Genomic DNA, 8684 nt, shown 5'->3' on the forward strand with positions numbered 1-8684 from the left:
CTTGGGAATTGAGTTCAAGGTTTTTTGGGGTTTTTTTTTTGACTCCTTGTTGTACCCCTGTGAAAGGCAGATAATGACACTTTCCATCTTTTCTGGAATTTCTTTTCTTCAGGCCCCTCATTTTCATCAGTTCTAATGCAGAAGAAAGGTAAAGAACACAGTGAGAGTTGTAGCGTGGGTCACACCAAACATTTTTCTAGGCCAGAATTTTGAAAACTCAGAGATGACAATACTAATGTCTGATACTTTCTAAAACATCTCAATAACCACTGATTCAGTTGGGTTTTGCCTTTCCTCTCCTTTTCCACACAGAATTCTTGCCTTCTTTTTCTTTTCACTTTCTTTGCGCTTCCTCTTGTGACTCTCATGTACTGAATTTTTTTTGTGATTATTATCAAGAAACAACGTGTCTCTCACTTTATCCTAGACTTTGTCATTTGAGTCTTCTACACTTAGTAATTTGAACCTACTTTTATTTCATGTACTGATTTTTTTTCAAGTTTCAGGCTGCTGAACAGCTCATGATTTCTCGTCCTTTCTCTGCTAAAGGATTTTTTTTTTCTACCTGTGTTTTTACTATCATTCTGTAGTAACTGGAAAAATCTCCCCCCACCTATCCTTATCTCCTAGCTATCCTAGCCAGCAAATTTGTCTTGAAAGCTATGTTATTAAAATCTGTGCTCTTCCTTTGTTGCCTAACTAAAGATGTTTTGGTATCATCTCACAGCCACTTGTGTACAAGTTTGCCTCTTACTGTTATCTTTTCAACTACCTTTTCTAATTTATATGAATGAACTATAGGAAAATATGTTTCTTTTCTCCAGCTTGGAAGAGGTAGTCCACTATTTTTTTACTCTAAGACATTGATGAAGAATCTGTATTGTATTGTACTTGTTTCCACAATGGAGATCTAGATACTAAAGTATCACCATGTTGAGCACTTCAGAATTTTTCAATAGATATTAAAAAAAACCCAAAACCTTGACTTGTCTGGTCTTCATGGTTTGGTGCTCTAAAGTAGTCACTGTATCATGATGAAGGGCTCAGGTTTTTGATTTTTCTTTTCCTCCCCTTCATGTCCTCTAGTTTTATTGGTTTGGACACAATGCCAATCCAATGTAGCTGTTTGATATTTAATTGGTTTACAGCCTAGACAGATTCATCTACTTCTTAGACATGAGTAATAGTAATTGGAGAAAGATGCATAGTGATATCAATTGGGTATGACTGTAGGTGAAGACCTTACCTGGAAGATTTGGGTTTGGCTTTCCTTTTGGTCTTACTTTCACTGTAGCATTGTCCTCAGCTACCCCAGTTGTGTGCTCTGTCTTTCAGGCTGGTGGCAATCTCAGCCAGCATTTCAGCCTCTGCTATCTGAAGTTACTCAACTGTATCAAAGCCAATAGCTATTGAAGGAGAGGTGTACACTCTTCTGTTTCAGTAGTGCCCATGGCCACTGATGGTAAATACCAATCTTTCTGGCCTAGCCTCAGTGGGCTGAGCAGGGTCAGCAGCTGAGCACCCACCCAGTTTGCCCTCTCCCCTCCCCCCCACAGCAGGATGGAGGAGAGAAGAGCAAAACCAGGAAAACTTGTGGCTTGAGATAAAGACAATTTCATGAGTGAAACAATCTGTGCAGCAAAGCAAAATAAGGAATTTATTCACTGCTTCCTATCAGCAGGCAGATGTTCAGGCATTTCCTGGACAGCAGAGCTCCATCATGTGTAATGGTTACTTGGAAAGACAAAAGCCATAATCAGGAGTATCCTGATTCCTGCTACCTCCTCCTCTTTAGCCAGGTTTTTATTGTTAATCCCAATGTCATATAGTATGGAATATCCCTTTCATCCGTTGGGGTCAGCTGTCCTGTCTCCTCCCAAATTCCTGCCTCACCCCCAGCCTGCTCAGTGGGGAGCAGCATGAGGAGCAGAGACAGCCTTGGTGCTCTGCTTGCAAGTATGGCACAGCATGGCCACAGCAGGGGGAGTAATCTGGGATCTTTAAGTCACAAATGCAAATGATCGTGTATTTCAGGTCCAAATTGGAAAAGTAGTCTATCTGCATCATTTATTTCTGAAATTAATGATAAAAGTGACATGTTAATTTCTGAGAGGTCTGATACCTGTGAAAGACTTAAAGGGGCCGGTGTTGGTGCAAGCATATTTACCTGGCTGTCAGTAGAATGTACTGTGCAATGACTGCGTGATAAAACTTGTGCTGGTAGTAAAGCATTACTTGGCCATTCCACGTGTGGGGTGAGACAGTGTTTGAACTGTTCTGAGCTTCTCTGGGGTCAGGCTCCAAGAATTTGTGAGGCTTACAGAAGCCTTTTAGCTGGTTTTTTTTTGGCTTTCTGTATTGTAACTTCTTGCCGCACGGTGTCTTACTGCTAACAGGATGTACAAAAAGTGCTTCTCCCTTTACCCTTCCACAGTTACACAGTTGTGCTGTGCTTAGAGAACTGCTGAGAGGAGGAGAATTGCTGGAGGTGGAAGAAGTCTGAGGAAAGAACTGACACCATATCTGCTATGTCCTGCCTGAATTAATTTATTACCTTATGATGCTGACACAAATAATTTTTCTTTTGCCCTAGGTTGCTGTGGCTAAAATCTTTTTATATGTCTTAAAGTGTGTCAGGTTCTAACACTATTTCCCACAGGCACCCTAAAATTTCAGGAAGAAATTATATATTTTATTTGACTGACTTTGTCTCTACTTATGGATACCTGCCTTGATTCTAATTAGAAAGCAAGCTAGCTGTGTGTTCCACTCTTAACTTACTGCCCCTATTCACTTTGCAGGGACCTAATGTATGTAATTCAAGCCTGTGTAAATCCACACCAGGTACTGGGTGATGGAATGCTTGAATATAATGCCTTAATTCTCTGGACTGCACCATTAAGGATTTTGCTAGTTTGTGAAGAAACAGATGAGTGGCCACATCCTTTTGTTGCGGCTCCCAGCACTAATTTCAGAGCATCATTTACTGAAGGGTCAGGACCAGCAATGCAGAAATTAAACACCAGACAAAATGAAGCCTGTTTCGCTAGCAGCCTGACCATTCCTGTGTCTCAAGTGCTGCTCAATGCTGCAGAGCAACTTAACTCTGTTCTGAGTTGCTAGAATGATGAGGGGTGAAAAACAGTACCTGTCATAATTTCTTCTATTTGTATGGAATTTTATCACTGCAAATGAAGATCCAATATTCCTTTCAAACCCATGGCATATACACTGCACCTTCTTCATAATTTCTCTTCCTTGAGCCATTTGAAGTATTTGTGCAGAATGACTAATAAAATTTTCATTATGTTTTCCTTATTGCCCTATGATGATTCACTCTGAAGGCTAGTATTAGTTGCTTTGTTTTAAGGGATGTTATAACTAAAATTTTTGCTCTCAAGTGAAATACATTATACTGAAAAGATGTCAAATGTGCTCAATTCCTGTTACTGTAGGAATTCATGGGCAGAAGACTATTTTATAATTCTAAAAACCTTTCATTTCTTTTTGTAATCCCATTTTATTTAAAGAGGAAGCAAGCTAATATTTTGACTCCAGAAAATATTGTCTGAAGGGTCAGGAAAACAGGCCAGCTTCATTTCTCTTAAGAAGTGTAATGACAATACAAAATTATCACTATGAAAAGAGAAAATAAGCCTGGCTTTTGAGTCTCCCGAGTGTCAGTTATTTTCCTGAAGGCTCTGCTCTGATTCAAAGATTCACATTGATCTTAAAATGTCATGCAGCATTATTCTACACAGAGTTTGTGCAGGAATGTGCTGCAAATGGAATTCAACTCCCAGCAGCTGTTTCTGCTCTAGTTTCTAGATGCAAAAGTAAACCCCAGCTCCTCCTCATAGAATCAGGAAATCAAATGTGCTTGAGCTCCTATGTATACACCGGGCTTTGGACAAGGCTTTGAAGTATGAAGAGTGTGCAATAATTGTATTCTCTGGCCAATTGCAATCTGTTTGGGAAGGGATGTTGTACATCACAAGACCAGAAATTATCAGAACATCTGTAATTGAAGAAAATTTTTCTTGATCTTTTAACAGGAAAATAGTGTAGCAATTTCACTGGCTGAAAAGCTTCAGTTTTCAAAAAGATATAGAGACAAAGATCTCAGTATTTGCAAAAGAGTACAGGAAAACTGAAAGACTAATGATTGAAGTGGCCACATGGCTGAAGGCCCACAGAAATGTGTAAGAGACTGGGACAGTTTTCATATGAGAAAGGACTGACAGAGCTGGGAGAAGAGAAGGCTCAGGAGGATCTCATCCATGTATAGAAATACCTGAAGGGAGGCTGCAAAAGAGGATAGAGAGAAGCTCTTTCCAGTGGTGCCCAGTGGCAAGACCAGAGACAGTGGGCACAAGCTGGAAATTACTTTTTTTTAATGTATCCCACCCTTTTCTACATCGCAGTTGGGCTCTTGAAAACTCCTTTCTTTTGTCTGCTCACATTCTCTGTCAGTCCTCACTTTCGGCTTGATTCATCCTCTGTTCAGTCTCATGTTTTGTCATCTATCTAAGATACACAGTCTCCTTAGGTTCTAACATCTTCACACTCAAAGTCAGTCTTCTCTTACTGACCTTGATGAAATAAGTGAGGAACCCATGGCTTGCTGTCGAGTGATCATGACAAGTGCCATTATGTTTGTGTGTGCCTATAATAGCATTTACACATACATGCAGACATATTCATGTTTCTGTTAGCCCAAATGCCCTTACAACCTTCCTGTCCTCATCTCATTCCAAATTTGTACTCTTCACCCTAACTAGATTTTGTCAATAGTTGACTGCAAGTAGTAAGAATGAAAGCACTCTCTTTTAATGGCTTTGTTAAATGTCAGCAATAAGGGATGTTCAATCATGATCTTCAGCTCTTGGGATTCCTGTAGCACAGACAGATGGTTTCTGCTCCAATATTGCTCAGTCTCACACTGTGGGGACTTGTATTTTCAAGTAGAAATTTAACAGAAGCCCCCATATATTTGCTCATTACTAAATGACACACTTGTTATTTAAATACTTTTTTCTTCCCTTCTTTATATTGTTCATTGTTAAAGATTATCCTAGGCTTTAGACTGAGGTATTAATGATACAGTTGGGTTTTTAAGGTATTCAGAAGAAGTGATACAAAAATGTGGTACCTTGCAAAAATCTATTTGTAACAGCTCCTTAGATGCCATGTGTGAGAGCACTATAGTCGTGCTGAAGACCTTCACCTGAATACTGATTTAAATTCTATTGAGAATATCATTTCAGTCTAAACTACTGCTTAGATTGAAAAAAAAGGAATAGCCTAGCTTTGCTTTTCTATCACAGATTTGGCTCTTTTGTGCCTACAGCCATATTTCATATCTCCATCATTGCAGCAGAACTTCTGAATGTTAAGAATAGTATTGACTTTGGAGAATTAATCCTTCTTTTTACTGAATACCACATGAGACTTTAGGAGGCCTGGATTTTTTTTTTTTTTTTTGATTGCAATAAGTGGTATGTATATAATAAATTCATCAGTTCTCTTTTCAAACTTGCAAGGATCAAGCCACAGTAAATGAACCAAGATTTCCTTTTATAGCCCTAGTAGTTTATGCAGGCATGTCTCCTTCCCTGCCCCAATGGCAATGAAACAGGCCAAAAAAAGTGAAGGTTAGCTATATCTAGAGTTGCAGATGGTCTTGTTTGCAAGTAAAAATGGTAACTTTTGTCATGAATCACAGAATATGCTGAGTTGGAAGGGACCCACAAGGATTATTGACTCCAACTTCTGGCCCTGTGGAGGACCATCCACAAGAGCCACACTCTGCCCGAGAGCTTTGTCCAAATGCTTCTTGAACTCTGTCAGGCTTGGGGCTGTGACCACTGCCCTGGGGAGCCTGTTCAGTGCCCACCCCCTGGGTGAAGAACCTTATCTTGATATTCAACCTAAACCTTCCCTGACACAACTTCGGCCATTCCCTTGGGTCCTGTCACTGTCACCACAGAGAAGAGATCAGTGCCTGTCCCTCCTCTTCCTTTCAGAAGGAAGCTGTAACTGCAGTGAGGTCTCCCATCAGTCTCTTCTTCTCCAGGCTGAAGACACCCGGTGCCCTCAGCCACTTCTTGTATGACCTCCCCTCAAGGCCCTTCACCATCTTCAGTCCCCTCCCTCCTTTGGTCACTCTCTAACAGTTCAATGTCTCTCTTACATTGTGGTGCCCAAAGCTGCCCCCAGCACTCGAGGTGAGGCTGCCCCAGTGCAGAGCAGAGCAGGACAATGCCCTCCCTTGTCCAGCTGGTGATGCTGGGCCTGATGCCCCCAGGACAGGGTTGGCTCTCCTGGCTAACAGGGGGGCCCATGAAAAGGGAGATACCTTATTTGTAGCAAACATTTCTTATAAGGGTTGTTTTAAAAGGGTATTTTTTTTTTTTGTTGCTTTCTAAAAGGGTACCAAAGGCTGTTGCAAATTATGTGGAACCTTTAAATTCTGGTGCTGATAATTTTAGAAATTCAGGACCTCTGCTGAATAACTTTTAACAGCTAGTTTTAGTAGGACTTTTGTGAATTGGCAGTAATCCAACTCATTGACTCATGGTCTTAGAGAGTGCTATGGATGATTTGTCTAATGGCCCAGCATAGTGCTGCAAAGAAGAGTAAATCACAGCATGAAAGAGTTGGATGTGTGACCAATGTGTTTTGTTCACTGGGTCAGGAAGTAATTAGAGGGAAGATTCAAGCCCTGGCACACAACTGGAGCTATCCTGAGGAAGAAAGGTAATGCCATCACTATAAGCTATCAACCTTGGAATGCTTCCTCTTTGTCCCCTAAGCTCATCAACTTAGAGTCTAGCATTAACTGCAGCGCTTGTAGGAGTCATTCCTATTCACAGGTACTAAAGCAGAAGGATCTGAAATGTTTGCACATCCTGTTATCTCATGTCATAAGTCCTCTTTCATCTCCCTTTTCTGTCTTAATGTTTTGTTTACTGACATACAAAAGAAAAAAAATTTCTTTGCTTGTCTGCATGTGTGTAAACTTTTAGGAATACCTGGATAGTGCAGATAAGGAAGATGTCAGAAAGAAAATTCCTTTCAACTAAGTATATTTTTTGAAAAGTAAAATAGAAATTTTTCCTATCTGTACAGAAATATAAAAAAAGTTGTAATGAATATTTTTTTCTATGAGTGTTGTTTGCTTACTTTTTTGGATGCTCTATTAGACCATATATCTGAATAGGAAAGGGAATGAGAAAGGTCACCTAAAACTTATGTGAGAATATTAAAATGGCTTTTACGCTGTGATTTAGACAAAGGAATAATTTAGAACTGTAGGACTTAATAATTTAGGAACTATAGAACTTAACCAACAGCAATAAATAAAGACATTACTTGGATGAACATTTTAGAAGATGGCTGTGCCATTTTTAAAATATTTTGTACGAATAGATTAACTGCAGTATTAACTTTATGAATCCATTAATGTCTTCAGCCTAAAACAGCAGGTATAACCCATAAGTGGAATTTTTAAAATTAAAATGTATGGTGTTCTAAAAGAAGAGCCATATTCTTAGAGCTACTCACAATGTGCAATAGAAGTCTGATATTGATCCAGTCCTTGACTGCCAGAAGTAGAGGAACTCATGGCATAGTAAATGTTTTATTTCTTTTACCTAAGCATGGAAAGGTTGCCCGTTATATTTTGTCAAGTTTCTCACAGGGCAAGTCTGCCTCTGCATCCAAGAAAAGAAAGAATAGAGCATGCAATGTCAAGTTCTTTTCTGCAAGACTTCTTCCTTATCACTTCTCTTTTTGGATGCTGTTTGTTCCAGCCAGGCTAATCAGATGTTCCAGGCATGGCTGCTCTGAGCTGAAGCGACACCATTTAGTCCTTTTCATACAGCAACTAACTGAACTTGCCTGATGGCCATCTCTCTTCACTTCCCTTATGCTTGCTTAGACCTCCAACTTCCTTTCCAGACCCAGTTATTTTTGATTTCTAGGGAGAAATGGTATGTCATGTCGTCTATTTTTTTCCCCTTTTCCTCTTAAAGACAAGCGGCATTAAATGTCATATATCTGCGTCTGGGATGCATATTCTTGCTTTCTCTGTTGTTCAATCAGGAAAAGGTCAATTTCTTATTGAACTTCTTTACTCTGTGAGTGTGCTTTATTGGAGCCTCTTTCCTTACTAGTGCCATCTTTTCTGTTGATGCAAAGATGCTTCCCAAGTGGCTGGTTTTGTACAGAGGTAGAGAATAAGGTGTTCATTGTCTCCCACTACTTAAAAGGCTTGCCTCTTGGCAATAAATAGCGTAAAGCTAGACTGACTTCTTGCAGATCTATTTGAAATATGTTTCTTCTTGTAGATTTGTTTCAAATATATGAAGGTTTTTCCAGAATCATCTGTCCATGAAGTTTTAGCTCTCCATAATCGTTATCCTTATGGTAGTTAGGCAACCAAGTAGGGTTTTGGCATAACTATCAGTTACTCAGTCCTATGTTAGTAGATTTGTGTGGTGTATCCATGGGTGTTTCCTCTTCTGTTTGGAAAAGCAACCTTGTTTACTCAACCTACTATCTTCTTATCATACAATCCCTTATAATATGCAGGGTAGGTTTGATTCAGGGTAGTCTTTGTCTCCCTATGTTTCAGTTGTGCAGTAAGGAAAATTGGAGTGTTTCCCATCCTGCCTGTGTTG

This window comes from Vidua macroura, chromosome 3 (assembly GCF_024509145.1).
Source record: "Vidua macroura isolate BioBank_ID:100142 chromosome 3, ASM2450914v1, whole genome shotgun sequence".
In the NCBI taxonomy this organism is placed as follows: domain Eukaryota; kingdom Metazoa; phylum Chordata; class Aves; order Passeriformes; family Viduidae; genus Vidua; species Vidua macroura.